Source organism: Elephantulus edwardii, unplaced genomic scaffold (assembly GCF_000299155.1).
Source record: "Elephantulus edwardii isolate Elephantulus edwardi_28Jun2011 unplaced genomic scaffold, EleEdw1.0 scaffold00484, whole genome shotgun sequence".
NCBI classification, from domain to species: Eukaryota; Metazoa; Chordata; class Mammalia; order Macroscelidea; family Macroscelididae; genus Elephantulus; species Elephantulus edwardii.
The window spans coordinates 421753-430723 of NW_006400234.1; the positions used below are offsets into that span (position 1 = coordinate 421753).

Sequence of the window (8971 nt, forward strand, 5' to 3'; positions counted from 1 at the left end):
TGGCATTCACTTTTCAAATAGCTTGCCTCTGGAAACTCTATGAACCTAGAGAAAGGATGAAAATTACACAAGGGCCCCAGTCTTTCGTTCATAGCGTCACTATGAGTTGTCTATGACTTGATGGCACTTAACTACAACAACAAGAGTATTATCAATAAATTTTAGTTATAGAACAATATGGAATAAAGATATTGGAAATTGCTATGATGTAATATTTCTTAAGTTCCATGAGTACTGACAACAAAATTATTTCGTTATCAACATGACATCCTCCAGGCTTCGCCGGCCTCACTATGTCTGCCATTTTCAACTTTCAGAGTCTTTTGACTGTAATATTGCTGCTTATATGTACCTGTGCTTATATCCAATCCTTGACACCCAGCGTCCTGGACAGGAATAAAACTGGACTATTGGGTATATTTTGGAAGTGTGCCAGAATTGGTGAACTGAAGAGTCCTTATGTTGCTGTATCCTGTGAAGTGATGGCCTTCAGCATCCTGTTCATACAGTAGCTTGGAAAAATGCCAGAATTTAATTGCCTTCAGATTTCAACATGGGGGGGAAGGACTTATCTGCAAAGAATAATGAACATAATGGTTACCTTTTAAGTCTGAATATTAAGTGAAATACATTTCTAGCTCCTGTTCTCCTTTTTCATGTTATTGGACCAATGTTCTATATAAGTATCTAATTAAGAGGTGATCATTTAATATCCAGATGTGTCTGTAATTATCAATATCTGTACTATCACTACAATGTGAAAGTCTGCAAGCATCATTCTGTTGTGTCAGATACCAGTTTTAGTGAGATATTTCTAAGACATAAGTAGAAAATAGCATTGATAAATTACTCAAGTTCCTTTCACTGTGATCTGGAAATGATACATCTTTATACAATGAGACATTTTCTGGACTAGCTTTTTTATTGGGGAAAAAATGGTTCCTTGTGTGTTGGTAAGGATTGTAGTCATATTTACAATGCTTGCTTTTCCACTCACCGTACCATTTTGAGTGCATGCAACCAAATACCTCTACTCTTAGCAAACTCTAGTTTATTGCAGGGATTTATTTTTTTATTTTATTATTTAAAATAAGACTATGCAGTTCTCACAAGTATTATTGCAGCAATGTACATATTTAACTACATATTTAGATTAACTATCCTTTGAAACATCTGGTCAAATACAAATAAAATCTAAAATATAAATTTAAAAAAGAAACACACAAAAAAACATGACATCCTCCTCCATTCACTGGTGGTTTGGATTAGTACATGTCCATAGGTCATGCAATGAAGTCTCAATGTCCTCCCTTCTAAAGAACATTCTGGTTCTACTTCTGAGACATATTTGTTAATCCTTCTGGAAATTTATGCTATATTCATTATTCTTTATCTGTGCGATAATTTTTTAAACAAAAATTTTTATTTCAATTGTGATTTTAACAAAAGTTTACAGAAAAGTTAGATTTTCATTCATTTATTGTTGCACATTTTATCCCCTCTCCCTCCCTTCCCCCTCCACAAGTTGACTTTTTTTTTAATATACTGGGAAGCAGGAGGGGCATCCACTTACTAAACAACATGCCTCCAGAAACTCTATGAACTTTGAGAAATGTAGATAGTTATATAAAGTCTTCAGGCCTTTTGCTCATAGGGTTGAAATGAGTCATGCTCAACTCGAAGGCAATCAACGAAAACAACGACAACTAGTTTATTTACAAAATTCAAATACATTATTTTTGAGAACAGATTCTTCCAATTTCTTTTAATCCCCCCACCCATCAAATTATACAACTCCATGATTAAGCACCCTCACTCCCACCCCTTACCATCTTCATCTCTCTGCTTGCACCCTCCTCCACCTCCCTTTGGTCCTTATACTCATTCTACAATAACGGTATTATACAATATTTGCCCTTGTGGAATTGAATTAGTTCACTCAGCCTAATGCTCTCCAGTCCCTCCTGTTAGATAATAATTTACAAAATCATTGCTCTTATCTACTGCATGGTATTTCTTTGTGTGAATGTACCATAATTTCTCATTCTGTTAATTCATAGTTGGACATTTGGTCTCTTTCCATGTTCTTGTAATGGTGAGTAACAGTGGTAAAGTTTAACAGGTCAGCAAGTAATAAATGTTGGAGAGGATGTGGCGAGAAAGCAACTCTTATCCATTGTTGGTGGGATTGTAAAATGTTACAACCATTCTGGAAAGCAGTTTGGTGCTTCTTCAAAAAGTTGAACATAGAAATTCCATATGACCCAGCTATTCCACTCTTTGAAATATATTCTGAGAAAATGAGAACTGAGGAACAAATGGAGATTTGTACACCAATGTTCATAACTGCTTTAGCTTTTTGAATGTAGAAGTCTAGTTTAACCAATACCATTTGTTGAAGAAGTTTTTGGAGAGGTTTTCCTAGATAGGTTTTGTTTCCTTGTCAAACACCAGCTGACAATAGTTAGATGGCTTAATTTCTAGGCTCTTGAGTCTGTTCTATTTGTCTATGGGTCTATTATTGTACCAGTGCCATGCTGTTTTTAAGATCAGAGAGTACTACACCCTCCACTTAATTCTTATTTTTCAGAAATGCTTTGAGTATTACAAATCTCTTTCTTTTCCAAATAAGCTTGCCAATTGCCTTTTCTGTTTCTTTGAAAAATAAATTTGCTATCTTTATTGAGATTGTGTTGAACAGGTAGATTGCTTTTTGTGAGATTTTCATTTTCACTATATTTACTCTTCCTATCTATGAACCATTTTCCATTTATTTAGTTCTCTTAGTTCTCTTATTGTTTCTCATTGTTCTCTCACTGTTTTACACTCTTCTTTATAGCGTTTGTGTGTGTGTGTGTGTGTGTGTGTGTGTCTAGTTACGCTAACTCCCAAATATCTAATTTGTGTTGAGCTATGGTGAATATTATTGCTTCCTTAGTTTCATTTTCTGTGTTTCCTTTATTTCTATACAAGAATCTCACTAACTTTTATGTATCGATTGTGTATCCTATCATTCTACTAAACTGGTTTAAGAAGTCTAAGGGTTTTTTTGTTTTTTGTTGTTTTTTTTTTTCCTTTAGTCTCCAGGTTATTTTGTGTACACTATTATATAGTCTGCATATAGTGATAGATTACTACTCCTTTGACGATTTGGATGTCTTCTTATTTTCTCCTCTTGTATTTTCCTAGCAAGTACTTCCAATACAATGTTAAATGGGAGTGATAAAAGTGGACATATTTGGCCCCTGTTTCAAAGGGAATGCCTTTAGTATTTCTCCATTACGAATGATGTAAGCCATTGGGTTTTTTCGCATATACTTTTCACTACATTGAGGAAATACTCTTCTATTTCTATTTTGCAGAATTGTTTAATTAGGAAAGGGTGTTGGATTTTGTGGAAGGCCTTTTCTTCGTCAATTGACATGATTATGTGATTCCTGTTCTTTGTTCTGTTCATGTGATGAATTAAAGTGATTGTTTTCCTTTTGTTGAATCATCCTTGCATATCTATTATGAGTCCCATTTGGTCATGATAAATCATTTTTTGGATGTACTGTTTGATTCTACTGGCCAACATTTTGTTAAGGAATTTCGCATTTGATAGTTGTTACAGATATCACTGAATTTTTTCTTTTTTCTTAATGTCTGCTTCGTTTTTATATTAGGGTTACACTTGCCTCATAGAATGACTCTGGGAGTGTTCCATTTTTTTCTCCTTTTTGAAAGAATTAAAGTAGAACTGGTTATAATTCATGTCGGAATGTTTGATGAAATTCAGCAGTGAAACCATCTGGACAGACAAGTTTTTGGGGCAGTCTTTTTATTACTTGTTCATTTTCATATTTTGTGATGGATCGGTTCAAGTGTTCTATATCAGCCTGTGTCAATCTAGGTAGGGTGTGTATTTCAAGGAATTTGTCCATTTCCTCTATATTTTCAAATATATTTGATTATAGTTCATAATATTCCAATATTATCTACGTAATTCCAGCTGGTTCTGTTATGATGCCACCTCTATTATTCTTATTCAAGTAACTTATGTGTTTTCTTTTGTTAAGTTTGCCAATGGTTTATCTATTTTATTAACCCTTTCATAGGACCGGTTCCTTGTCTTGATGATGGTTTCAATTGATTTCCTGTCTTCTATCCCATTGATTTCAGCTTTTGTCTTTATAATTACATTTTTTCTAGAAGTTGTTGGGTTACATTGTTGTCCTTCTTATACATGACAGAGGTGTTAGGTTAGGTTATGTTAGGTGTTATGTTATTTTGCTTCTTTCTTCATTTTTTAGGTGTTTGCATATTGTGAAGAAACATTCCCTGAAGACTGTCTTGTTTGTGTCACAGAGGTTTTGGTGTATTATATTTTCATTATCATTTGTTTCAATGAACTTTTAAGTTTAATTATTTATTTCTTCTATAACCCAATCATATTCTGTCAGAGTGTTATTTAGCTTGCATACAAGTAGCTTTGTAAACTTTGACAGTGACAAAGATGTCTTTGTCACTAACTTCTAGCTCTATGGCTTTGTGGTATGAGAATATATTTTATATTACTTTAGTGTGTTGTATTTTGTTGATTTTTTTTAAAATTCATTAAGGCTTGCCTTGGATATGTGGTCAGTTCTGGAGTATGTGCCATATGTACTTGACAAGAAAGTAAATTGAGTTTTAATTAAGTGCAATACCCTGAACACACACATTCAAACACCTTTGCATAATCAATGAAACACATATATGCATTCTTCTGGTATTTCCTGCTCTCAGCTAAGATCCATCAAATATCAGCTACAATATCCCTAGTACCATGACCCCTTCTAAACTCAGCCAGGACTTCTGACAATTCCCTACTGATGTGCTGTTCCAGTCATTTTTTTATAATCTTCAATAGAATCTTTTTTGCATGTGAAATCAATAATATTGTTCTTTAGTTTCCACACTCTATTGGGTCACTCTTCTTTGGAATGGGAACAAATATAGAACTCTTCCAGTCAGTTGGCCAAGAGGTTGTTCTCCAGATTTCTTGGCACAACTTGGTGAGCACGTCCAGGGCAGCATCTGTTAGCTGAAATACGTCAATTGGTATACCATCTATTTCTGGGGATTTATTATTTGTTATTTCCTTCAAATGAGCTTGAACTTCTATCTTCATCACCATAGGCTCTTGCTCATATGTTGTTTCATTAAAATCTACTGTGTCTGCCAATTCCTTTTGATACAGTGACTTAGTATATTCTTTCCATCTTCTTTTAATATTTCCTGGATCATTTAATATTCTGCCTAAAGCATTCTTGATTATAGCAACTTGAAGTTAGAATTTGTTCTTTAGTTCCTTGAGCTTAAGAAATGCTGAGCGAGTTCAGACGTTTTGATTTTCCGACTCCTGCTCCTTGCATATTTCATTGTAAAATTTTGCTTTGTCATTCCGTGCTGCCTTTTGGAATTGTCTGTTCAGCTCTTTAGTATCTTGTTCTAAAGCAAAATCTATACTTGGACCAAGAGGCAGTCATCAGAACAGAGTAGGGAAACACTATGGTGCAAAATTGGGAAAGGTGTACACCAGGGTTGTGTCCTATCTCCATACATTTCAACCTCTATGTAGAACAGATTATCCGAGAGGCTGGGCTGTATGAGGAGAAGTGTGGAGTCAGTATTAGTGGAAGATCTATAACAATCTGTGTTATGCAGATGACACAGCCCAGCTCACTGAAACTGAGGAGGACCTGAAGTACTTGCTGCAGAGGCTCAAGGACTGCAGCCTTCAGTATGGATTGAGGCTCAATGTTAAGAAGACAAAAGATTCACACCACTGGGCCAATTGGCAGCATAATGATAGATGGTGAAGACTTGAGATTGTTAACAACTTTAGTCTGCTTGGCTTCATGGTCAACACTCTTGGCATCAATAGCCAGGAAATTAAAAAATGAATTGCGATGGTAAAGTCTTCAATTAGGGAGCTCTCCATGGAACTGAAGAGCAATGGTGTCACTCTGGAGACTAAGGTGGGTCTGATACAGGCTATGGTCTTTTCAGTCACTTGTTATGCATCAGAGAGTTGGACAATGACTAGGAAGAATAGAAGGAGAATTGATGCCTTTGAGCTGTGGTGCTGGAGAAGAGTATTGAATGTGCCATGGACTGCCAAGAAAACAGATTCACCCTGGAAAGGGTTAAACCAGGCTGCTCCTTGGAGGCAAGGATTCTGGGGCTTCATCTAACATACTTTGGACATGTTGTAAGGAGGGACCGGTCCTTGGAGAGGGACATCATGCCTGGAAGGTTGGACGGACTGTGCAAGAAGGGAAGACCCTCTATGAGGTAGAATGATTCAGTGACTGGGGTAATTGAGATGCTTGTGTCAGAGGCAGTGCGATTGGTACAGTATAGAGCAGGGTTTAGGGCTGTTGTACATAGGGTTGCCATGAGTCACAAGTAAATCGACGGCACATAACAACAACAACAACCCTGAACACACCATAATGTCCAACTGGTTTTTGTATAGTTTAGACCTTCTTCGTCATTGTTAAGGGTTGTTTTTGTTTTTTTGGTTTTTTTTTTCAGTTGACCTATCTTTTGGTGAGAGTGGTGTGTTAGATATCAACTATGAAAACTAGGCCAGGTACCGATTGTGAAACAGACCATGAACTACTCATATCCAAGTTTAAACTGAATCTGAAGAAGAATAAATCAAATAGACAAGAACAAAAGTTTGACCTTGAGTCTATCTGACCTGATTTAAAGACTATTTCAGGAACAGGCCTTGAATATTAATGAGAGAAGAATAGATGAACTGTGAGATGATATAAAGAATATAATCCATAAAGAATACAAGAAGTTATTACAAAGATGGAGGAGGAAGAAAAAACCTAGAAAGATGTCTGAATATTACACTAGAGAGCTGAGAAGCCACCTCAAGTGGAAGAAATCCAGAAGTTATAGAGCTGAACAGATGATTTCAAAGAGTAGCTCGGGACAAAGCAAAGTATTATAATGTAATGTGTAAAGAAATGGAGTCAGAAAAACCAAAAGGGATAAACTCAATTAGCATTTCTTGAGCTAAGAAACTGAAGAACAAATTCAAGCCTAGAGTTTCAATACTTAAGATTGTTGTGGGCCGAACATTGAATGATCCTAGAAGCATTCTAGGAAAATTATATGAAGTCACTATACTAAAAATCAGTGGCTGACAAAGAAGAATTTCATCAAACAACACATGACGAAGAAGCAATAGTGATAAAGTAGGAAGTTCAAGCTTCTCTGAAGGGACAGACAAAAATTAAGGCCTCAGGAATTGATGACATATTTCAACAAATAGATGCTATCCTGGATGCACTCACCAAGTTGTCTGAAGAAATTTGGAGGACAACTAGTAAGCCAACTGACTGGAACAGACCCAGATTTATTTCTATTAATAACAAAAAAAGATGATGTGACACGGTGTGAAAATTATTGAAAAATATGATAAATATCATATGCAAGCAAAATTCTTCTGAAGACTATTTTTAAAAGTCTAGAATACCACATCAACAGAGAACTACCAGCTGTGCAGGCTGGGTTTAGAAAAGGTTGTGGCACAAGGTACTTTATAGCCAATATGAGATGGATCTTAGCTGAAAGCAGAGAGTACTAAAGGTACATCTATCCATGTTTCATTGACTATACAAAAGCATTTGACTGTTTGGATTACCACAAACTGCGACTAAAATTGAGAATAATGGGAATCCCAGAACACTTTTGTGTTGAGGTAAAACCTACATTTGGACCATAAAGTAGTCCTCAGAATACAGCAAAGAAACACTCGTGATTCAAAATCAGGAAAATTGTATGCCTGGGATACATTCTATCTCCATACCTTTTCAATCTATATGCAGAGCAGATCATCTGGGAGGTTCAATTCTATGAGGAGGAATGTGGCATCAGGATTGGAGGAAGATTCATCAATAACCTCCATAATTCACATGACACAACCTTGCTTGCTGAAACTGAGGAAAATCTAAAGTGTTTGCTGCAGAAAGTCAAGGACTATAGTCTTCAATATGGATTGAAGCTCAATATCATGAAAAGAAACATTCTCATCGTTTGATCGATTGACAGCATCATCATAGATGGAGAAGAGACTAAAATTGTTAGTACTTTCAGCTTGCTTTTACCTACAATCAATACTTTTGACATCATCAGTCAAGAAATCAAAAGACAAAATGCATTAGGAAGATTTGCTGTCAGGGACCTCTCCAAGAGTAATAATATCAGTATGGAGACTAAGAAGTGCCTAAATCCAAGCCACAGTCTTTGCAATTATTATTCATCAGAGAGGTGGATGTGCCTAAGGATAATTAAAGAAAAAAAATGTTGTTTTTTACTTATATTGGTGAAGAAGAGTTGAATATAATATGGACTACTAAGAAGACAAACAAGTATATCCTAAAGAGGGTAAAACCAAGTTGTTCCTTGGAGGCAAAGATTGTGAAGCTCTATCTCTCATACTTTGTGTATCTTACCAGGACATCATGCTTGGAAGTGTGGAGGGACTTTACAAGAGAGGATGACCCTTGATGAAATTAATTGACTCAGTAGCTTCCATAATGGGATAGTTTTGTCTAAGACAATGAAATTGGCTCAAGATAGGGCAGGCTTCAGAGTTATTGTACTTAGGGTTGCTACAAGTCACAGGCTACTCAATAGCACATAACAGTAAACAATAACAATCATTTAGTGCATAGATGTTAGCTGAAGTTTCCTTCTTGGCCTATTGTGCATTTATTTATTATATAGCATACTTCTTTATCCTCTATGGTATTTTCCATTCTGAAGTGTATTGTGTCAGAGATAGTTAGCTACTCCACTTTTTTTGTTTGTGTCATTGGTTTGAAATATTATTCACCACCCTTTGAGACAAGGAAAAATGGGGTTGCCTGCATAGTAAAAAAAGTTATCTCTAGATCCATCTTGAAGTACAACATCTTGAGTGACA

At 35.7% G+C, this 8971-nt stretch overlaps 1 pseudogene; it reads left to right on the forward strand.

Annotated features, from left to right (window-relative positions):
- The first annotated feature begins 293 nt into the window (after positions 1–293).
- LOC102856183 lies at positions 294–512 on the forward strand (annotated as a pseudogene).
- Positions 513–8971: the final 8459 nt, after the last annotated feature.